Source organism: Protopterus annectens, chromosome 14.part0, assembly GCF_019279795.1.
Source record: "Protopterus annectens isolate FY-2018-M chromosome 14.part0, PAN1.0, whole genome shotgun sequence".
NCBI lineage: Eukaryota > Metazoa > Chordata > Ceratodontiformes > Protopteridae > Protopterus > Protopterus annectens.
Genome location: NC_056748.1, coordinates 481,051,267 through 481,072,168, shown reverse-complemented (window position 1 = coordinate 481,072,168; position 20,902 = coordinate 481,051,267). Strand labels below are relative to the sequence as shown.

Below are 20,902 nucleotides of genomic sequence, written 5' to 3'. Positions count from 1 at the left end.
AAGAGAACCGGATGGTGAGATCCACTAGAAACCACAGGAGGGGGAAGGAGGGAGGGTCGTAATGACTGAACGAGGATCAACAATACAGATGGAACGTTATAGTTGATCCTCGTTTATTCCTTATGCATGGGACAGAGTCCCAGCTACCTCTATTCCTGGGAGGCTCTCATGGGAGGATATTCCTGAGCACCATAGAACCGAAATATACTCTTCCCCTGGAGGCCAAATCCAATTTGTAATGGATTGATGAAGGTATGAGGCATAGCCCAAGTTGCAGCTGCACAGATGTCATATAAAGAAGCTCTGGCGTGGAAGGCAGCAGAAGTTGCCACTGACCTTGTTGAATGAGCTTTCATAGTAGTAGGCAACGAGATATTACGCTGTGTATAAATAAAAAAGTCACACAGTCCTTCAACCATCTAGCTAATGTGACCTTAGCAACAGCAGATCCTAATCAAAGTCCAGAAAAGGCCAAAAATAACTGGTCAGATTTATGAAAGGGTTTAGTCCCGTTTAAGTAAAAACGGATTTGCCTGTGTATATCTAGGGTATGTAGGCAATACTCTCCTTTGTTTAAATGATTGGGAAAGAAAACTGCCAATTCAATGGCTTGATTAATGGACATTTCAGAGGTCACTTTAGGTAGAAATGACGGATTAGTTCTCACACACTCTCTCTCTCTATGAAAAATCAAATATGGACTCGATACATAAAGCTTGAAGTTCAGAAATACGTCTGGCAGAAGTAATGGCGACCAAAAACAAGGTTTTCCATGACAAATACTTGAGGTCGCAAGAAGAGGCTGGTTCGAAAGGTGACATTGTCAGAGACTGTAGAACTAATGATATATCCCATGGTTGAATAGGTTCTCTAAAAGGTGGCTTCAGATGATTCACACCTTTTATGAAGGTCTTGCACAATTTATGGACATGAGAGGAATCTTGGACACCCTCATGAAATTTATAAATTGCAGTCAAATGAACTCTAATGGTAGAGGCCGATAGACCCTATTGAAACCGGTCGGCCAGATAGTCTAGCATTAGACACTGGTGCTGAAAAGGGGTCTACTTGTTTATCTTTCAGCCAACAGGTAAATCTTTTCCACTTGCTCAGATAAGTAATTCTAGTGGAAGATGTAGGAGAAGCAAAGAGAATATCACGTACTGGTAAAGATCATTCTGCCTTGCAAATCAAGGGAATTGGAGTAGCCAAGCCATGAGCTTCAGGCTTTTCAAGTTGGGATAAATCAGGTTCTGTGGATGTGAGTACAACTTCGGGGTTGGATGGAGAATCCATGGTTGATCTAGTAGGTGAGGCCAAAGGAAGGGGAACCAAATCTGTCGAGGCCAATATGGTGCTATGAGGATCACCTTGCTCTTCAACTGACAGGCTTTCTTCAGAAACTGAGGAATGAGGGGAAAGGGTGGAAATGCATAAAGAAGTCCCAAGGGCCAATCGTGGACTACAGCGTCCCTGGGCGACTGTCCCGGAGGGGGAAGCAGGACGAAGTAGTTGGTCGGGAATGCAAAGAGGTCGCAGCAAGGACGGCCCCAGCAGTGGAAGATCTCCGCCGCTATCAAGGGATTCAGGGACCATTCGAGAGGTTGAAGAATGCACCTGCTGAGTCTGTCTGCTATCACGTTGGATCTCCCGGGAATGTGCGTTACTAGAAGAAAACAGTTGGTAGCCATCGCCCATTGCCATATGGGTAAGATTTGGTTCCACCTTGCTTGTTGATGTACCAGACCACCGCCATGTTGTCTGATTGAATCGCAATTGTCCCAGACGGCAGCAAGGGATGGAATGCTTGCAATGCCAGAAGCACCGCCCTCAACTCTAGAACATTTATATGCAGATGGGCCTCCAGTTTGGACCAGGTGCCTTGGACCGTCTGTCCTTGACATAGACCCCCACCCCATCAGGGAGGCGTCCGTGGTCACTGTGGCCTTGGGTTGCTGGGGGGAGAAGGGGCGAGACCACTGTGAGAGATTGTGCATCATCCACCAATTTAAATCCTGTTTGCATCTGTGGGTTACTCAAATCATGGCTGAAAGAGGATGCTGAAAAGGATGCCATTGGGTGAGCAGTAGCCATTGTAGAAGCCTCATGTGAAACCTGGCCAGGGGAACAATGGTGATGAAGGCTGCCATGGAACCCAACAGCTGCAGAACAGTGAGCCATGGATTTTTCTTTTGCAAGGATTGGAATTAGTTGTTGCTTTATCCTTAGAATTCTGTGCTCTGGAATAGCAGCTCTGCAGTTTTTTGTGTCCAAGATAATCCCTATGAATTCTGTTGACTGAGATGGGGTGAGATTGGATTTTTGCCAGTTTATGGTTATGCCTAGCCTTTGAGCAGCGAGGAGAGAGAGTATGCCAGGGCTTTTTCCAGTAGATGTCTGGTGGGGGCGGAAGTATGGAAACACCTGGAATCCTTGAAGTCGCAAGTGAGCTGTGACAACTGCCATGCACTTTGTGAACACTCTGGGGACTGTACAGAGTCCAAAGGGCAGTACTCTGAACTGGTAGTGACTGGCTCCCGCATGGAAGCGCAGAAATCTTCTTGATGGCCTGTCCACCTTTATGTGGTAGTACGCATCTTGAAGATCTATAGAGCACATCCAATCAATCATCTTTTTCCAAAAGCGGTAGGATAGACTGTATTGCGACTATCCAGAATTTTTGTACTCTCACAAACTTGTTCAATACACTGAGATCCAAAATTGATCTCCAGTACCCGGTTTTCTTTGGGCACCAAAAATAGCCTAAAAGAATCCGGATCCTATCTGGTCTGGAGGGACTATTTGGATGACTCTCTTTCTTAGCAGCTTTGCCATTTCTAGTGCTGCTTCTTCCCTTTGACTGGGTGGAACGTCGGGAAGATTTTTTGAAGGGACAGGACAAAGATCGAAGGGGATAGGATAACCTCTGGTTATAATCCTTTGTACCCAGGAATCGGTGGTGATGGTTAGCCAGGCAGAACTGTACAAGGAGAAATGCCCCCCAGCCACCTCCAGAGGAAAGGAGTTGGGCCGCTCTTCAGGAGTGCTGGTAGGATTGACCAGGGAAAGAATCCCTGGAACCCTGGTTACGCAGACCCCCTCTGCCCAGAAAGGAGCATCTTCCCTGTGAGTTTCCCCCTCTGCCTCTGGGGGGAGAACTCAGCCTGTGTGTCACGGAAAGGACCCAGAGATTTCTTGGACCATATATTCCCACTCTTTTGGTTTCAGCAGAAAGCACATTGAGGGGAAGAATAATGGATACCTATGGCAGAAAGGGTCTTACCGTCCTGTTCACATCTGGTCAGTGTGCTTTTAACTTTGCGCCCAAGCAATGAGGAGGCCTCAATGGGGGCATTACGAAAAGAAGACTTAAACGGTTCCGCGAAGTTGCACAAGCGCATCCAGGCATGTCGTCTCAAGACCACAGCTGAACCCGCTGCTCTAGCTGCTCCTTCTGATGCGCGAGATATCAGTCGCATAGAGAAGTTAGATATAGATTTAATGGTGGCCAGCTGAGAGGCCACTTTGTCACGGACCTCATCAGACACAGCACCAGCCAAGGTTTCTGAGAGCTCAGAAACCAGATCCCTTTGAAGCCTGGTAAAATGTGCCATATAATTCAGGGACCTGATAGCAAAGGTCGCCGAAGCAAAGGTGCGCTTCCCTATCCTGTCCAGGGCCCGGGACTCTCTGTTAGGCGGATGGACAGTCTGGCTTTCTTCTTCTGCCAGATCCTTTTTTGTTGCAGCCGCCACCACCAAAGCACCCACAGGAAGACCTTTGGACCAATGGGGATCCAAAGCAGGAGGGGACAACATCTTATCTGGCCTCCAGGGAATATCTGACGGTATCAGGTGCCCTCCAAGCACGCTGCACAATGAGCCGGAGAAGTTCAATCGGCAGGTGGAGTAACCCAGGAGGTAGGGGGCCGGGCGCGAAAAGCCTGCAGGAACACAGATTCCTCAGAGGTCAGATTAGAGGACTGCCAGTCACCTCTCTGTTTCAGGATTTCGAGAATATCACCAAAGGATACCTCAGAGGATCACCGAGGGGATCCTTACCCCTCATAGAAATCTGTGTCTTCGGTGAGGGACTGCTCTGTGGAGTCCATGTGCTTCCTCTTACACAAACTTTTCCGGTGGAAATCCTCAGCAGGAGAAGCTGGAGAAGACAGCAGAAAAGGGGATTCTTGAGAGAATATGTCCTGCGGCACTTGCACCCGGTGTCTGCTAGGTATGACATGTGAAACCAGTGTACCAGAGGAGGGCGGTGGTATAGACACAGTCTGGTATCACCAGCAGCAGCGAAAGCCTTCTCCATCAGTTGGAAGGCTGGTCCACCCGAAGAGTGCACGTCTAGGACAGGGGTCACCCCTCCCCTAAGTGGCTCAGCCTGCCAACCCAGAGTCCCTGGATGGCTGTGGAGCAGCAAAACTATGCATGTCACAACTGACATCCTGGGTCATAGCAAAACTTTCCTGTCACGAAGGCAACTGCGGTTCCTTAGTAAGATCCATAAAGGGAACAGCAGAAGGGGAAGACTGCTATATCTATGGACTTCAAAGGCAATGAAGGAGGAGAATAAGAAGGGGTCTCTGGAGATGGGTGATCACCTCCCAAGGAAGGATAGTTCTTGAGGGGTGGGATACCTCTGACCTAGAGTACCTGGTCCACAAGACGCAACACATCATGTTCGGAAAGGCTTCTAGTGGACCTCACAGAGACTGAGGGAGAAATAGGCTTGTCCACAGAAGAGGCAGACTCTGCTCATCTCATCTGACCGCACAGAGGACAACAGTGCCAAGAGAGACTGGACTACTGTTGTCTGCACCAAAGAATTCATCGGTGCCGAGGTCATGGTCTGCACAGACACAGGGATCGGTGCCAAAGTGGTTGTCGGTGCCGAAGCGACAAAACTGGAGTCAACAATAAAGGTGTCTGTTGCGAGGAAGATCTCCGAGCCGACACGGTCAAGGTCTGCGCTGACTGAATGGTCGGTGCCGATACAGTGGTAACGGTCTGAACAGAGGAGCCCCTTGGTGCCGATATATAGAAGGCTGCAGGAGAAGACTGAGCCAAAATCACTAATGGAGCCGAAAGCCTCTGTGCCGAAGGTCTAGGCATCAAAAACACTGGGGCCAACTAAGTGAGCTCCGGAGCCAAAACTTTAGCCTTTTTAGGTTTTGGTTGGCGGGAGTCACCAACCGGGGATGAAGGCAAAGATTTAGCCTTAGTAGGAACATCCAAGGTTTTCTTATGGGCTCTAGGAGGGGTTGAGGCCTCAGACCCAGAAATAGCCTCTGAAAAGGGAGATTTTAACGTCCCTTCAGTAACGGCTTGTTTTTCCTTTCCAGCAAGGTTCCATTAGAAAAGTTCTCACAAATAGTACAGGGTGGGTCAACAGAGAAATGGGAAGCTCCCAAACAATAAACACACAAACAGTGTGCATCAGAAGTAGGCAATTTGTGTCCACAATCAGAATGCCGCTTAAACCCCAGACTACCTTCATCTGCCATGACAGCAAATTAATTAATAGAAAAGGTACCAGCAATGGTACAAGAGAGAGTACCCGAAAGTATGAGAGAAAAGGGAAAAGGATTACCAATGATGGTAAAGAGAGAATACCTCACGGTAAAAGTGGTAAAGAAAGAAGCAGAAAAACCTGAAGAAATTATGAACGCTAGATGGGATAGGGTAAGAGACAATAAAATATGAACTTTTCTGACAGAAAAGTAATCTGTAAAATTATTAAACAATGGACTGTACTTAGCTCAAGAGAAGCAGCTTGACACGACCGAATGGCAATGTGGCAAACGAAATCCGAGGTAACAGGGAGAGGGGGATTGTGGGTAAGAGTTTAGCTCGAGAGTTTGAAGCCGACGCAAGCTTGGAAAATGGCCGGCTCGGTTCTGAGCTCGGAACAGATACCCATGCGTAAGGAATGAACGAGGATTAACAATATTAGATGTACGGTTCATAGTACTTGCACCTAAACGCAGGCTGTCAGTCAGAGCTCTTCCAGCAAAAGTCTGCAGAGAAAGTCACAGCTGCAGGCTTTGACTAGACCTTACTTTCAGCTCCATAAATCAAGTCTTCACCTGAACCAACTTCAGGCTACATCCACTATAGGTCCCAAATACAACATCTAATTTCAAGAAACAAGTTCTTGGGCAGAGCCCCTGCTCTACCCTACAATGAACCTGAAACTTTAGGACTGAGCTTTTTAGAACCATCTTGTTATACAAACTCATTGAATAATACAAGGACTGCCAGGCTAATTCTTTGAAGGAACATAAACAAAGATGTACTTCAAAGGCACAGTCCACAATTTTTCACATACAAGATAACAATTTTTCACACACAAGATGATACCAAACATATACACTTGTGAAAACACATATATAAAAATATACACATAAAATCACGCACCTGGCATAGGTGATGACAGATGCGTAAAAACACACACACACGGGCGCACAGATCAACTAAACAAAGATGTGAACCTCATAAGAGGAGCCACCAAAATCTAAATGCATAGAATCTTGAATGCACAACACATTTGACAAAACGAATATCAGCAACAGTTTGAATCCCTGATAAAACACAAACACGTTTTTTGCAGGGAGCAAGCCCCTCTGCATCTTCCAAGTGGGGAGGGGGCAACCCCCCCCACACCCCTATACTTAAAAATACCAACTCCATGGTTGCCCCAACTTCAAAGGAGAAACCTCATTCAATACAGGAAACACAGCTAAGCAACAATTCTCTGTAATACACTCACTTTACCCAAAGCAGTAGTAATCAGTCAAGCATAACAAGCAAAACAAAGTATTCCATTCTAAATGACACCTGCACCCTTCACACATTTGGGTATTATTCCCATTAGCATGTATGTGCAACCAATCTATTCAATTTTACTAAATACAAGAACTGACGAGTGCTCAATCATCTGCATCTCTCACCCCCCCAACCATCAAGTGATGGTTCATTATGCAATAAAACCTTGCTGTGGTATGTATGCAGCAGTACAATTGATGGCTTGTTCTGGGAGAGTTCGATAAGAATGTTAACACACACTTTAAACGAGTTTCAAATGCTTTATTTCTGACCAACTTGCACAGCATATCTTATTACACACATCACCACAGCCATCCTTGACCAGATTTGAACAAATCTGCTACTGACCTCTCAACTTTATTTTCAGTCATGATTTACCCCTTTACATGATTTTCTAACCCCTCCCATTACGCATTATTTTGAAGAGGTTTAGTACACAGGAACCCAAACTGCATGCCTAGTACACTGGCAACACCAATAAATTAAAGAAAAGGACAACTACACATCACACTTCCCTTTTTTCACTAGCAAAAATAAAATGACTTTAAACTGCAAGAATCTACTTAAAAAAAAAAAAAAAAAAAAAAGATAGATTTTACCCTTTCTTTGATGATATGCTTAGATTTGTATAATTTTTGTCATTCATTATTTTAAGTGCGTTTATAGAGGAGCATCCCATAATTCTACTGAAAATGGAAAGCCTTGGGTGGTATTTGATATTCATATTGGATGTCAAATTTAATGCCCAGATTTTTGGCTGCATGTACCTATTTTTCAAGTGTCTCTATACCCATTTTCAATGTCTGCAGGTTAAGACGTATGTTGGCTACACTATACTTCTACATTACAATTACCATGCACAAAACTTAGCACCACTGTTCAAAGGTCTTAACGCTTAAGACTAGTATTAAATTTTACTTTCAGCCAACAGAATTGCACTACATTACTCTTACTTGGCAAGATACAGAATCTGCCAATTAATCACAAGCACAAAACATGATCAGCGAACAATTAGCCAGAAGATCAAACTTAATACTCTTAATAAATCACAGGAAAAACACAGACAAGGTCTGGGTATAAAAAGTTTGCATTATTTCACCATCTAGAGTATGCACAGCTACATCAGCAGTCTAGGAACAACCAGCCGTGCATCTTACGACTCAGGTGACCAGGTTATGACTAGCAGCCTTGGCAAAGGAGGAGCCTGGGGAAGAATAAAACAAGAGTGAAGTAGGGAAGCCTGCCTGTTTTTCATCAGGAAGAAAGGGGGTGCACAACCACATGAAGGGGGGAAACATCTGTGTCAGGATTACTCCTGGCAAAGGCTGCAGAGGATTGCTTACGGTGCCTTACTGCAAGGCATGTACTTTCTTGTCGGGAATACCCTCACAGAAGTGGAGCAGTCCAATGCAGTCAATCTATTGCACAGTCACACATGCGCAACCAGTATAGACAAAACAAGAAAGTCTCAAACCATCCAAGTCTGCTTAAATGATATTCCCTCAGGCTGACAGTTACCCTCGTGAAGGGAATTAATTAGCCAACTGCCTAAGACAAGGATGGATGATGGGATAGAAACATTGCAGCATTTCTCAAGTCATGCAGACCAGATATCATGTAGCTACTAATCTCTTATCTTCCACAGGCAGTAATATACCATGAACGGCTGAACTATCAAACTGCAAATAACTAAACAAAGACTTTAAAATTATACAGAAAGAAATAATTCTGTAGACAGCTAAATACATCAGCTTCAATCTTGCACCAGTCTTTCAACATTCCCAGACTGCTGGGAGAAACCTGGCTGCCAAAGTTTTGTCCTTTCTGCTAGTATGACTGAATCTTTACTCAATATAGGTCTTGGCTGCTTTCTCATGGCCAGGTTTGGAGCATAGGCATGATGTGCCCTTTCAGTTAACAAATCCTGCTGTGGAACATCAGGCCAGTTGTTTATTTGTACTTCCATAAAATAGATAGCCTGATCCTTCAAAGTTTTCCTGGTACAGTAGAAAATTTAAGGTTCTCTCTGCACACAGTCTTCTGACTCTACTTTTTAAAAAAAAACAGCTCTCTAGAAGAAATGTCAAACTTGGCTGGTCTTTTCTTCATTTCATCCTCTGATTTTGGCAGTTTTACCAATTTCAAAGCAAAAACAAGGCACTCCACAGTGGATAAATGGTTCTTCTGTAAATGAAAATAAAAATAAACTAAGGTGCAAAACACGAAGAAGTGAACACAGCTAAAAGCAAAATAATTTCAATCTCGTTAAGAGCTTTCATGCCTGCAAACACTAGTTCATCAGACCATAAAAGCTACTAAAAAAAAAAAAAAAAAAAATCACTGCTTAAATAACACTAAAAACACAATTAGTTCATTTCAAAAAAATCACCTGGTAACTCAATACCCATCCCTAACATGAGAGTGAGTTGCCACACAAATACAAAATTTCAACTCATTTAAATAAATCACGTGATTTCAGGTAAGGTCTTAAAGGGACCTTCCTATTGTAATGTAATTCAATGATGCACTGAACTGCGTGCTGCTCCGTCCTATTTCTAAAAATCTCCCAACCTTAACTCTTCTTCCAAGAGCTCTACGGCCATAAAAGTAAATGTATGTGAATCCTCATTTTCATTAACTTGTTTAGATAGCATGTTTTTATCATCTTGTCTACATATTCCATTTACATGTTCCCTGATACATTCCCCAAGGAAGCAGTTCATCCTACCTATATAAAAGAAGGATGAGCACGCAGCACATTGAGCTAAATATACCAAGTTAGAAACAATAAACGTTCACATTAAATGGATAGCGGCTCTGTTTAACAGGACACATGAAACGATTGCTGCTGTTAATATACCTGCAAAAATTACAGGTTCTACATGTTAAAGTGCGTAGGCGTCCATGCATTTTCTTTCACTTGCCTGGTATCACAGAAAAGTAGTCTCTAAGGATTTCTTACTTTTAAAACGAAAACGTGGTCATTCACCCACTAGCTGTTTGATTTCATTGTCCAGCAACAAAAATCAGCCCATTTTTCTTCACTATTTGACACATTGTACATATTTCACTATTTTATGTAAGTGATGTTGATACATTGTTTACTATGCGACTCAACATATCCTTGCAAATCAGTTCCTACAGTTGTTGAAGAGAGTTTCACATTATTTCTGAATTGGCTGACATCTGACTTCATACGCTCAACTTCATTCATTTTGTAACCTCTAGCAAGGAATTCAAGTTGTAAAATATTAAAATCTACTTGAAAATTATCACTTACTATTCAATCTCTATATTCTCATCATTTGTCCTTCAAGAATGTTTCTATAAAAACATGACCATGATGCATATTATCACTATGCAGTAGATATAGTTTTTCAAACATGTCTTTCTATACAGACTCTTATCAAAGGACATATCCAGATTCCTAATGACTTTTATAATCAAGGAAATGTACAGGCAGTTAGCTATTCAGATAAAGTAAACACCTTAACCACTATGCCATTGTGCCAAAACACTGATCCTTGTCTGAGAATTGAACCCAGGACCCAATGTATTCTGTGCGGTTGTCACTGCCACTGAACCATGGGGTCCTGCTTCTATTAAAAATATATATTGTACCCAAAGATAAACTTAAAAAACAAAAAGAAAAATGAATGTTGTAGCAGGAATAAGGGACCACGACCAAAACTGCTGTTGAAGTTTGATGAGCACTTTGGCTTCTCTAATTTTTTACATAGAACTTAGTCAGATAAAAACAGTTGTAACAATCCCCATTAAAATAGGTACACGTTATACCAATAAAAATTGCTTTCAATTAAACTTGTTGAGAGACAGAGTCACATAAAAAAATAACACCCAAAACATTGGAAATGTAACCTTGTAGTTATTTTAGAACTCAATTTACCAGCAAAATTTAACATGAACTTGTTAGACAAAAACTCAGCTATTAGCATCACACCAGCTAATTTATACAGATCTAGTATATATAACTCTGTTACCCCAGTAGATCTTTTTGAGAAACTTTGAGAGTTAAAACTTAAGGGAATGAAAGCACTTATCCAACTTCAAAGCAGTACTGGTTGTGGTCCATTATTCCTGCTACAACAGTAATTTCTTCTATTTTGCTATTTTTTGTCCAGCCTTTTGTTAATTTTAGGGCATATATTCCTTAAGTGCTTTATTTTTAACACCTCAGTATACAAAGATTTATTTTTCCTGTAAATTACTGAAGTCATCTCCTGTACCAGATCTGAAACAAACTACTTAGCTGCCGGATTCTTCCCAACCAGACTTTTCTTTTCTGGTTTATTTTCTTGGGTTCTCCAAATTTCATATCTGTTGGCACCCAGGCAATGTAAACTACTAGCCTGTCACTGAGTTCTACCCAAACCGACAGTTTCAGTGGCCATTTTTTTCTCAGTTTCTGTTTTTACAATGGGAGAGCTGAAATCAACCTGATCAGTGTGCAGCCATCTTGACAGTATTGGACACAAGAGGAAATAATTTAGCAAAGGACTGGCAGAATATGAAGTTGAGACCTTACATGTTTTAAATCAAGGAGAAAAACTGGGCTGCAACTAACAGACTATACTTTGCAGTAGCAAGACTAAAAGCAGTAAAACATGAACGCACGTTTGCTTCCAGTAGAATCAGAATTGGAAGACAGCAGCAAGAAGCTAACAAAAGAGTTGGAAATTATAAACTAAGGTAGGAAAACTGTGCTTAAACAATTATTTTTCAAACTTAAAGGAGTACCACACCCACAGACTGAAAAAACATGTCTAAAACATCATGGCATGATGTTTCCTACACTTTAACAGCACTCTGGGATTATTTACAGGATTTTAAATATATTTTTATACGTAATTCCAGACTCTGACTACCTGGAGGCTAGCATATTGACATGGTTTGGATAAATCAGGTTGCCATCCAGTATCCCAGAAATCATTGTTTGGCTCAAAATGTTACATCATGCAGGCCTCCGTTTGCCTGAAGTTCCTGTCATTTCATAGATGTTGCATGCGTACAAAGTACTGAGTAAAATAGAACAGTGTAAGTAACATTCTCTGCTGCTGGATGACTACTTAAAACAGAAACAGTGCAAATGCCACAGAACACACTCAAAGTGCTGTTTACTGCTGGCTTTTTTTCTAATTTAGTTTAAATGGCACTAATTTGTGAGACAATGAATTCCAGTCCATTTACTTTTCTCCTCCCCCATAACACTTAACTTCCCTAGTTGTCAAAGTCCTGAAGGTAATTTGACCTGGTAATTCCATTGTTTGGCAGATCTCAGCAGGGTGCTTGACTCATGTAATTTAATCTGCTCTAGCATTTCCTTTGTTAGAGGGGACATTTTTTTGCTGCACTATAGCCATGGCCTTACTTGACTGCAATCACATCCAGTAAGATCTTGCACCAAGGAGCTAAAGAATAAAACATTTATACTATTAGCCAGTTTAGATCTTTATTAATTTAAGTGTTAAGGTATCACTTCATGCTTCCACCTTGTTAAAAATTGAGATTTACATGTGCAAAGTGTGTTGGTATGCACTGTTTGCCTTCATATGTTTTTACTCTACTGGTTGGTTTGCAAAAAAAACCTTTTGCAGTATTCCTGGATTTGTCTTTGTACATACAAACCACATTGCTATATTTTCCCCTTCCTTTTTCTTGTGTCCAGAAGCCACTTATAACAAAGTAAATTTTTTACTGATTTTTTTTTTAATAAAGGACATCAAGGTTAACTTACCTTGAATCAGATAATGGATGCCACTGAAAAGAATCACTGTTGAAATATTTGTGCATGGACAAAGTCCCTTACTAAATCTATTTGCCAGCCTCCAGTTCAATTGGTGCTATGGCTTTAATATAATGGTGTGTTTGCTCATGCCTTCCAAATATCTCCACCATTACATACCAGTTTTGCAGTGTAGTAACCACCCGACATGCCCATACACCTTTAGCCATCAATATGCAGCTACTCCTGTTCATGTGAATTCATTTTCAGACTTAAGGTGTGGAAGCTGCACTGAATAATTCTAGGTGCTTGTTCAGGTTTCACATGGTGCTTGCTTAGAGCTACTCTCATGTTAAGCCACTATGAATATGTTGCACTGCCACCTCTGATACCAGGGTAATGTTTTAATCTTTCTATTCCCGCACTGCACACTAACAGTATCTGGTGCAAATACAACAGAGAAGTATGCAAGTGATACACCACCTAAGCATCATTTGCCATGCAGAATGTACAAGTATACATACCAAATGTGTGCGTTTCCAAACATCGGTGCTACTACACTACTACTAAATAAAATGAACAGCACTCAGGCTGGGGGAAGGACAAGGGAGCCATGACATCACAGAATGGGTGGGTCTTATTATTTTAGTTGGAATCAGATGACAGCTGTGGTGATGTTACTTTGGGGGAGGGAACTGATTTAAAAAAAAAAAAAAAAAAAGTACCTGCACTGCCTGGCCTCAATGATGTCAGTAATTGGGCGACTCCAGCAAGCTTTATTCAAACGTGAGAGAATCATTTTGTAAATGAAACCATCACAGTATGAGAAGGTAGGCTTCTGTTACAGAAGAAAGGGGAATTATAAAAATTGTAAATGCTTTATTGTTGTTGCTTTACAGAGGACAATGTAAATAGGGAGGAAAAGGGCCGTGAAGTTGAGGAATACATTAGAGAAACCTGTTGTACTCCTTTAAAATGAAATCTGAAAAATGCAAGCACAGAATGTTAGCCAGTACATTTAGTAGAAAACTGCATTTAATGTACCATTTCAAACAAGAGGGAGGGGTTGTGTTTAATGACTTATGAAAGTAGCGATGAGGATTCTTTTTATTCATGCCCGTCATCTCAGGAAAATTTGTTTGAGAATGATTTTAATGCCTATTGCCAACTGAATACTGATGCTCTCTCTGTTAAAAGCTCTTTTATTCCACCTTTTCTAAATACCTTGCAAGGATTTTTTTGCTATTCTTAAATTTTGAGGTTGAAAAAAATTTACTGGTCCTGCATAGAGAATAAGTCTAACATATGTTTTAATTTAACTAAGCAATGGCTAGCACTACTGGAATTTGGTAATGAAGATGGGTGGTTAAACCATCTGACAAGGGCAACCAGATAGTAACCATGCACTTCACACAATACTTAGAGATGTGTTATAAACATTTGAATAATGTGGAAATTTATAGAACATGTAATGTTTCTGATCACTTTGAAGCCATTAAGCAGTACCAACTTTTGTTAGATAAAGGCCTAAGCCTGTGGTATTTCACCTCTAAAGATGTAGAAAAGAAGTTTGGAGTGGAAAACTGCTCTATGGCAGTTTTCTACTGCTTACCTAAAAACACAAAAAAGGTTTAACTAACCTTAGTGGTCGACCTATAGTGTGTGCACAGAGGTATCTTTTGAAGAATATAAGTGTGTTGTTATATGAACATCTTAAGAAATAGGTTATGAGTACAGCCTCCTATATCAGGGACAGCCAGAACTTTTCGAACAAAATAAAGGGTAAGGTTTGGAATATGGACATGCTTTGGCTCTGTTTGGATGTCAAAAGTCTATAAACCAGTAGTGTCCAACCCGCGGGCCGCATGCGGCCCTCGGACCTCTTCCATGCGGCCCGCGGCCCTTAAATTAAAATTTTACTTTTTTTCTTTTTTTTAAGGTTGCATCCTTTCGCTGGTGTGCGCATGCGCCAAAGCACCCTCCCGTTAGTTTTCGCGCCGATAGATTCATTTGCGGGAATGGAAGAGCTGACTTGCGCCCTTTGCGCATGCGCAAAATGCACCCTTCCATTAGTTTTCACGCCGATAGTTGCATTCGCGGCAAAGAAGCGCTGAGGGAAGACGAGAGCATCGCGCCGAAGAAAAGTTGAGAGAGAGAGAGAGAGAGAGAGAGAGAGAGAGAGAGAGGGATTTGTAATTTTTACACACCGACTACTACACCAGGTATGCTAAGTATGTAGTGAGCACAATTATGTATAAATGCTTTTTACTGGCTTTAAAAAAAAAAACTTAAAATTGAAGCAATGAAACCACTATTTACATGTGTTAATTGTTGAGGTTTATAAATGCCTTGGGAATGTGTTAATTTTAGGTCTGAAGAAGCAGTTTTTTTACTTTGAAAGCATTAACCTTTATTATACGTTGTTACTGTTTTTAATTTTTATTAAACATTGTTATTTTTTTTTTATGGTAGTTGCTATGAGTGATTTTTTTTATCGCTACTTTATACCTTTGTTGCTGTGGTAGTCACTGGGTTTTATTTTAGATTTTTGGCTTGTTTACTTGCAGCGACTTTAGCCTGACATTGACAACCTTATTTCTCTTTCCAACTTCTTTTGGTTTTGTATGTTTTTCATGTCTTTATACTTGCTGGATAGTTGTTAGAATATTGTATGTTTTAAATTAAGCTTGTTAAAGTGGAATAATAAAACGGCTGTTAAAGTAAAAACAATGAAACATTATTTCTCCATTGTAGTTTCATAATTTTTCTGACTTTTTTAAATATGCATAGCTGCTATTCATTCCCAGATTTGACTTCCTTTTATCCATTGCGAGGCTGCTGTTCTTGGAACTTGCTGTACAAGATAGTCAAAATATTGTTTGGTAATTGTGAAGTAATCTTGTTAAGGTTGTTCCCTGCCTGGCTTTACACAAGATATTCCAATTTTTCAAAATACTTATCTTGTTTCACTCAAGTCCATTTTTCAGGTTACTGTAACCTCTTTTAATGCATGATGAATCATTTCTTGCTACATTTCTAGTCACACAGAACTTTTTAAGATGAAACTATCTGAAAAATCAGTTATGTTGAAAAAATATTTCAAGATAATCAGGCAAAGGAAGAAAGTCATCTGATTTAGTCGAATCAGAAGATAAACACAGCAATGCTCACACGGATTTCACAGTAAGTACATTATTTACATTTCAAGTGGACCATTATTTCCTGAAACAGTATGGTCCAAAAGGGGGCTAACTATTTTTAAGACCCAATAATGACTTGCATAATAGGTTCATACGTAAGTACTACACTAGCTGCCCTTGTGGGCCATTTTAAGCCTACCCAATTTCTCTTTTTGTTTTTTATTGTTGATAAGCAACACTGCCATCACAACCTGGTTATGTGGAATCTGAATATTTAAAATTTTACCTGAAATGGGTCTGCAAAGTGTGCCATTTTGCAATAAAGTGCACTGTTCAAAAAGATAAGATTAAGGAAACATAATTTTAAAACCCTTGACAAAATATTTTTTCTTTTCAGATCTCTCCTAATCAGGGTTAGAAGTGCTGATCAGCTTAGTGTTTGAGAGGATAGTGAATGTAACTGACAGAGTTTCAGATATACTAGTTAACTTTAAGATAAATATATATTCCTAACTGATAATAAAGCAGTGCATAATGTAAAATACAATAGTGTTATAATCTCAGTGCAATGAATAAGCCATTAGGCTTGCCCGTTTCCCATGCAGAAGATTGTGATTAGGTCTTAAAGAAAAATCTGACAAAGAAAGAAGTTGGTACCTTTCAAGCAACATAAGAAGTGAACAGCCCCTATGAAGCAGGCAGCTGTTTATAAACCACATTTGTTTACATACTGATTGTGTATTCAGGTCTCTGAAGATCTGGTCTACAAGTTCTCTTCTGTCATGAATTACTATGTTATCTATGACATAACACTGTCATTTTTTTTTTTGCTTCTGAAATCTTTTTAACTCCTTTCCTGTTCAGGAAATGTATTTTAAAGCTGAGAGTTTGTGTTTTAGTGGACTATCATAAGGCCATACTATACTTTTAAACAAGAGCGCTGTTTTTCCTGTCAGTTTCAGTTATTTTAAACAACTTCTACATTTTTTTCTGTGGAGTAATTGTGTTTTTTTACTTGTTTGGGGCTGTCAGGTTTTTTTAAAGTGCTTTTTACTCTTTTATGTGTAAAAAAGTGAGTTTTAAAGACTTAAGTTTTACTGGCTCTTGTTGCTTGTTTTCCCTGGGAAAGAGGCACCAGTTTTTGCATGAATGTGGAGTAAACTGTCGTTCTCATAATTGGTGGTACTTCTAGCCACAAAAAGAAAAGGTTAAGTAAGCCGGCTTTGTCACCACAGCATTCTAGCAAATTGCATCAGCCACAGGTGGGTGACTTTGCTGTGGCCATTAGTTGTACCTTAGACAACTCCTCTTTTACCCCCAGGTCCCTCTGGTATAGCACCTGCAGCCATGATAGACCAGTGGTTAGCCATGTCCACTGTGGCTGTTGAGGTCCCCTCAGCGTGCAAGGGAGAGTCCCTGGTCCTGGGAGAGGGAACAGGGATGGCTTCCCTTTTTTGCCAGAATGTTGTGTCCAACTCTGAGAAAATTGATGCTGCTATTAAATAACACTGTTGGCATCATTGTTCCTGTCAAGAAGAAACAGAAAACTAAACATGTATCTACTCCTCCTCCTAATTTCCGTAGGATTAGTTTACTGGGATCTGACTCAGGCTACTGATTCTCCTTATATGATGGTTTCTGGTAAATGAAAGAGGGATGCCTCTCTTCTCCTGAAGAGATTCAGGATTCTATATCTGGATAAGAAGGGGCAGGCAATGGATTTTCTCTTCGGATTTCTGATTCAGACTTGGAGCCCATTTTCTGAATCTCCCTGTGTGTGTGTGTGTGTGTGTGTGTGTGTGTGTGTGTGTGTGTGTGTGTGTGTGTGTGTGTGTGTGGACGGGGGGGGGGGGGGTTCTGTTTCTCACACTATTTCCAGAATGTGCCATTATTTTCCATAAGAGAACACTGAGGTTTCTCCAGTCCCTCAAGAAATACAACGAGCTGTTAACAGGAAATTTCAAGAACCTTCACCCATTCCTCCAGTTCTGTCAGCTTTGGAGGATATGTTACTGCCTGCCATTTTCCTGGCACCCAGCCAGCTGCCCCTAAAAATGCAGATGGGATGTATAAAGTCCATCAGTCTGTTAATTTTTTTATACTTAAAATCTGACCCATCAGTTGTAGCTTTAGTTAAATCCTACTGGTGCCAAACATTTATTTAATTATAATCCAACTGTTTCTGATGAGGATGGGAAGATTAAGTTTGGGGAAAAGTCTGTGCTTCTGCAACATTCATGTTTAGGATTTTAAATCGTCAGACACATATGTTTGTTCTAACTGTGAATGTATGAATGTTTTGTGTTTTTTTTTGAGAGAAAAATATAAGTCTTTACATTTACTTTTATTGTACAAGTCACTACTTATTGTTTACAGTTACAGTGATATTGGCATGAGTATCAAATTAGATTACATGTGTTAGTATTTTAGGCAGTTCAAGGGATAAGACATTGTTGTCATATCCTTGTAAACAAAATTCTTGATTTTTAGTGAGATTGTAATGTCCTTTATCCCTACTTGTTGTTTCCCAGATTTAGGTGCATAGAAAGGCCGGTTACTTCTTAATGCTACCACTATAAGCTCAGCTAGAGTGTTACAGGATAACATCTTGTCTCATGCAGAAACTTATATATAATTAAGTTGCTTCCTCCTCCATGTACACAGGACGGCTTTGGCAATGCAGTGTCTTATTTTTCATCAGCGGGCCTTGTGTGATATGAACGAAGTAAGGCAGAGGACCATCTTTGTTTTCAATACTTAATTTTTCTCTACTTCGTGTATCTGCATAAATGAGGCTTAGTTTAAACTTAAAAGTTTAATAACTGGGTGTAGCGTTCTTCTGTGAAGCCTCAGAGATCTGCATAGTGGTGACATATTTCTCATACATGGAAATGCAAGTCAACACTGCCTCACAGGTGACATTGGCTGTCAGTGGATAAGGTTTAGCCATGTTGTCCTTTTCATGATTTCCCACTATCTGAATCCAATCAATTTTGTAATTCTCACATGAAGTGTTGTTTTCTTTCCAAATGCGTTATCTGGGACAGAGGTTTCCTGCTTTAAAGTTAAGAGTTGCATCCTGTTTTGTTTAGCTGCATTTGTTGGTTAGATGGGCCGTGCATATCACAGGTCTCCCAAGTGTGAAACTTTAGTTTAGCTGACATCCTAACCAAGCCATGCATTTTATTTAGTTTTTGGTGGCAGCAAAGAATTCTTCCACTATGTTAAATACATAACTGTTTTCAAGTCAACGAACAGCCTGAAGTGCATAAATATCATTTTTAGTTCAGAATGGTTTTTTTTTTTTTGCTCTTCAGTTTATGTGAGAGACCTTTTTTTTTTTTTTTTTTTTTTTATCGTCTACAATGGATATATTTTACATGCGGCCCCCAGACCATTTCTGTTGACTCAATGTGGCCCTTGCAACTGAAAAGGTTGGACACCCCTGCTATAAACTAATAAGCATGAAATAGGGACACAGGCCTTGTTCCATTTTTTGGGGCACTCTCCTAAGTCTCATTTTCTGATAGATTTAGTTATGTTTTGTTTAAAAAACAATTTCTTTGTTCAATGGAGACATTTTCCAGCAGTTGCAGGGCACTGCCATGGCAGCTTTCCCTCATGTATGCCAATTTAGTCATGGCTAAACATGATGATTTTATTTACGGACATGATTTTTTTCAGATCTAAAGTTATTTTATATATTTTAAATTTATTGAGGATCTTATTTTTATATGTCAAGGAAGCCAGACAGAGGCCCTTGGGCTTGTTAATGACTTACAAGCTAATACTATGGGCTTAAGCTTTGATGGTATGGAGCTTGGCCTACAAGTGAATTCTCTGGATATAAGCCTAGATGGATTTACTAGTCTCCATAGGAAATTTGAGCATAGAAATTTATTTTTATATGGGAATAGTTGTCACCCCAAACATTTGGTCAGTGTACTGCCCTATAATAAATTCTTACAAATTCATAGGTTATGTAGCCCTGGTATGAGCTTTGATTTAGAGATAGCGGAAGCAGAAAATAATGTTTATCAGAAGAGGTTATGATATCCAGCTGGTGAGGGAAGCTAAACAAAAAATTATGGACATGAGGTATTCTGTTAACTCTCAGGGAGATTCTCATTATGTCCGTGCTAGTCGAAAATATAATGTTTGCATTGGTGGAAATCAATCTACCAATGCAGTTGTGAACAATGGAGAGCAGAAGAAAGTTTTCTTAGTGACAACTTATAATGTTACAACTGAGGAAATAGTTAAAAAAAGCACGTAGCTTGTGTCCTATTCTCCTAAGGGATAACATTTTGAACTCTGTACTACCAGATTTTGTGAGTATTGCATATAAAAGAGCTAGGAATACATGTCTGACATTCTGGTACATAATTCTGTTTACCAGATGTTAATGTCAGTCAGAGCTTAAGCATAAATAAAGGCACTGTTCCATGTGATGGTTGTTCCATCTATCAATATGTAGTAAGCTCTTTTCTCTATATTAATGGCATCAAGTTTACAGCTAGGCATGAACACAGTTGTAATACGGAGGGGTTAGTGTATGTGTCGAGAGATGTGGATTTAAGAAGTTTTACATAGGGGAAACTTACAGGAGTTTTAGGGTCCGGTTGCAGGAACATAAAAAATAAAAATATTAAATTAGAGAGTCCCCTTGGGAGTCATTTTTTGACAGCACACAACTAACCCCGATTTTCTTAAGGGTTGTGTCTTGGAAAAATTGCAAGTTGGCATACGTGAATGTGTGTCTTTAAAAAACAAACTTTTAAAAAAAGAAACCCTGCTGATTTTAAAGTATGGTACTTTGGGAGCCTCAGTGACTCAACAAAGAATGTAATTGGAAGTATGCGATTTGAATTGTATGCTTAATTGATTGTTTTGTGCAATATGCTGTATATCAGTAAACAGTATTTTGTGGTGTTTTACTTTTGGAAGGCTGTGTAAGCTGAGGTGCCAAGTGTTTCATTAAATTCGCTTACTTCTTGGATTGGTGGTATTTTATAATGTAAACTACTAGCCTGTCGCTGAGTTCTACCCAGACAGACAGTTTCAGTGGCCATTTTTTTCTCAGTTTCTGTTTTTACAACGGGAGAGCTGAAATCAACCTGCTGATCAGTGTGCAGCCATCTTGACAGTATTGAACACAAGAGGAAATAAATCTGCAAAGGACT

At 40.2% G+C, this 20,902-nt stretch overlaps 1 protein-coding gene across 1 annotated transcript in view; it reads right to left on the bottom strand.

Annotated features, from left to right (window-relative positions):
- Positions 1 to 20,902, bottom strand: part of RRP12 (ribosomal RNA processing 12 homolog) — a 1,805,151-nt gene that overhangs the window by 1,744,685 nt on the left and 39,564 nt on the right. The window lies entirely within an intron of this gene.